Source organism: Chlorocebus sabaeus, chromosome 24 (assembly GCF_047675955.1).
Source record: "Chlorocebus sabaeus isolate Y175 chromosome 24, mChlSab1.0.hap1, whole genome shotgun sequence".
Taxonomy (NCBI): domain Eukaryota; kingdom Metazoa; phylum Chordata; class Mammalia; order Primates; family Cercopithecidae; genus Chlorocebus; species Chlorocebus sabaeus.
In genome coordinates, this window is record NC_132927.1 from 21,491,157 (window position 1) to 21,494,663 (window position 3,507).

The 3,507-nt window shown below is 45.4% G+C and overlaps 2 pseudogenes; both read right to left on the reverse strand.

Annotated features, from left to right (window-relative positions):
- Positions 1–1,423: 1,423 nt before the first annotated feature.
- Positions 1,424–1,963, reverse strand: LOC103228903 (DET1- and DDB1-associated protein 1 pseudogene; annotated as a pseudogene).
- Positions 1,964–2,748: 785 nt separating this feature from the next.
- On the reverse strand, positions 2,749–3,268 carry LOC103228902 (ras-related GTP-binding protein A-like; annotated as a pseudogene).
- Positions 3,269–3,507: the final 239 nt, after the last annotated feature.

Below are 3,507 nucleotides of genomic sequence, written 5' to 3' on the forward strand. Positions count from 1 at the left end.
TTAGGGTATGAATACAAAGAGGTGGAGATCATTGGAAGCCATCTTAGAAGGCCGCCTACCACACCTATGAAGATCGGAGTTGAGAGACAGAAGACATATTTTTCAAATTGTAACAGGTACATTCTATACTCCTGACACAATAACTCAAACTGAAGTTTCCCTACTTGAAAAACCAATTATATATGGTTCTGGTAAAACTGATAATCACTAGGCCCCCTTTGACCCCTGGTTAATCATACAGCCATCTTTCTTTTCTTGGTGATTGGTCAAAGGGGTGATGGCCAGAGACCATTCATGCAGATTGACATGAGAATACTGGAAGAGGAAAGGTCTCTTCTTTCTTCCTTTTGAATCATGAACAATAAAAATGAAAGCTTACAGCTGTGGGAGCCACCTTCCCCACTGCACAAAAAGACCTGTTGGTAGAGCTGAAAGGAGCAAAGAAACAGAGGAAGCTAATGATACCATGTGAGCCCCTGTAAGGCACCAATGGAGTACTCTAGCCAGCTCTACTCTGAACTTTCCACTTATATGAACCAATAAATCCCATTTTTCTCAAGCTTGTTTGAGTTTCTGACATTTGTAACCAAGAGTCCTGGATGATACCGGCTTATTTTTTCTTACTAATCAATATATACATTCCATCTCCGTGTGGTTTTTAAGCTGGGAAACAACACAGTTATCTGAAAAAGGTTTTTTGTTTGTTTGTTTGTTTTTAAATACAGATTTCTAGACCCCACTGAAATCTACTTTTTCAGAATCTTTAGGGATAGGACCCTCACATCTGTATTATTTTAAATTTCACAAATGATTCTGAAGCCCAGTCATTATAGATACTCACTAATATTCTGGAAGCTAGGAGTCCAAGATCAGAGTAGCAGCATAGTCAAGTTTTGATGTGAGCCCTCTTCCAGGCTGCAGACTGATAACTTCTCACTGTATCCTCCCTCACCTGGTGGGAAAGGGGCAGGAGAGCTCTCTGCCTCCTGTCTTTTTTTTTTTTTTTTTTTTTTCAAGTAGGAAAGACCTTTTTATTGGGGTGGACACGGAGCTCGCACGAGTCCATGATAAAATGACTCAAGAGAAGGATCCCAAGGGCCGACTTATCCGCAACATGAGCGCAAGCTCAGTGAGGTCTGGGAATGGGAGAGTTCCGGGTGGAACGCGGGACAAGACCCAGTCTCAAGGGCCTGGACCAGTGTTGGAGAAGGCCGCCCGGCTGTCCTGGTGGGTCGGCGGCCCCGGGCCCGCCCCTGCCGCCCGGCCACAGTGAAGCTCGCTAGAGACCCTCAGAGGCACGCTCTGGTTCTCTGGAGGAGAACTGGGGGCGGGAGTAGGGGAACTGAACAGGTGGAAGGTGGGGGTTGGGTGGGCAATGTTGCTTTTTTTAAAAAAAAGCATCTACCAGCATCACACTACTGGGTCTGATGTCCCCTTTAACCAACGCTTGTTACAGGTTACAGCATAAATAAAAACTCAAGAAAAATAAATACGTCGGCTCCTATGAGGTTGGAAATGGTGTGGACGCAGGCTGTGAATGCGCAGGCCGGGAGGCAGGCGGGTGAGCGACGGAGGAGCAGACCCGGCAGGAGGCGCCTGCGGGGTCGAGAGTCTTAAGTGTCCTCCTGCATGTTTGAGCTGTCGATCCGCGCCACCTTGCGGAGGGGCGCCGAACTCTCGCCTTCCAGTTCCCCTTGCTCCTGGTCTCTTATTGGCAGCGTTCTTTTTATCCACTGCTGATGCAGGTAGCACAGGAGGATGTTTGCCTTTTCGGTCACGATGATCTGTTCAGACGGGTATTCTCGGGTGGGCAGGTAGACTGAGGGCCGTCGGTTCGAGGTTTTACATCGGAGTCCGCGTGAAACAGACAAAAAATGATTTTGTTGTAGACAGGCAGCCCTTTCAAAAAATCTGCCATCTTCTGTTTCTTCCGTCGCCACCTCAGCCGCCGCCTCAGCCTCCACCGTTGCCACCACAGCCCTGGGGCCCCTTTTATAAGGACACTAATCTCATTTGTGAGGGCTTCACCCTCACGAACTAATAGCCTCCCAAAGACCCCACCTCCTAGAACCATCACATTGAGGATTTCAACATATGAATGGAGGTGGAGGGGACACAAACATTCAGTTCATAACATTATTCTATCTACAAGAAGACAAACTCCAGATTCTAAAATGGCTTTCTTTTACTTGAATTGCAGGCATGGATCCCTCTGTCTAGAGTCTTACAAAGGAAACAGGTAGGTTTTCGTACATTCCACTATTAAGCTGTTTCCCTCCAATAGAAAAATCAGTTAAATGTTTTTAAAAATACTTTTAATAACATTTTTGTGTGTGTGTGTTTTGTTTGTTTTGTTTTGTTTTTGAGACAGAATCTCGCTTTGTCGCCCAGGTTGGAGTGCAGTGGCACGATCTCGGCTCACTGTAAGCTCCGCCTCCCGGGGTTCACGCCATTCTCCTGCGTCAGCCTCTCAAGTAGCTGGGATTACAGGCGGCCGCCACCACGCCCGGGTAATTTTTTTGTATTTTTAGTAGAGACGGGGTTTCAGTGTTAGCCAGGATAGTCTTGATCTCCTGACCTTGTGATCCGCCCGCCTCGGCCTCCCAAAGTGCTGGGATTAACAGTCGTGAGCCACTGCACCCAGCCTCAAAGTCCACTTTTAAGCACACAATATTATGAATATTAAAAAGCATACATGCTCCCCAGAAAAGGCAATTCAGCATTTTCAGAAAGAGCATTTGGCAATATTCAACGCATAAAGAGACTGTGCTTGGGGCCATCCACTCTCCAGATTTTCAGTGTTTCCTGGTTTTACAACTGTTGATCAGAGTAGCTACAGAAGGCATCTAGGGATCTGACATAACAACCGGCACCTAGATGTTTGATGTGAAGATGTCAATGAATGCAGTGAAGTTAAAATTCATAACTTCCATGCTCTGGAAAGAAGGAGCCAATTTACTGCAGCTCAGCTGAACTGTTTAATGGTGTTGCTGATCTTCTCAAATCTGTGGCTATCATGATGCTCTTTGCACTGGTAATGGGAAATAACCAAGAATGTAGCTCTTTCAAACAGCAGAACTTCATCGACTTCAAGAATTTGGGCAAAATTCCTTGTGTTCATCTTCAGCTGCTGAACATTCGGAATCAGCTGATAGGCAATACTGGACCAGGCTTTGTAGAGTTTTTCATTCCAGGTGGATGTTTGCAAATAAGCACACTCTAGTGGGTGAGACAAATAAATCAAGTCCAGGTATGGATGAGGCTCCATCCATACTGTTCAGATACTCTTGATCTGAAAACCTGTGAACTAGCAAGACAAATTACCTATCCCATACATGGCCAACATACAATGGTGGGACAGGAATAGAATAACTGCAATAACTATTTCCATTAAATAAAGGAGGAAAATAGGAAATCACCGATCCATTGAAATTCTAAAATCTACCTGGGCATATGTTACTATTTTGCAGTTAGGCCCAATCCTGCTTTCTGAGAATGATTTTCTAT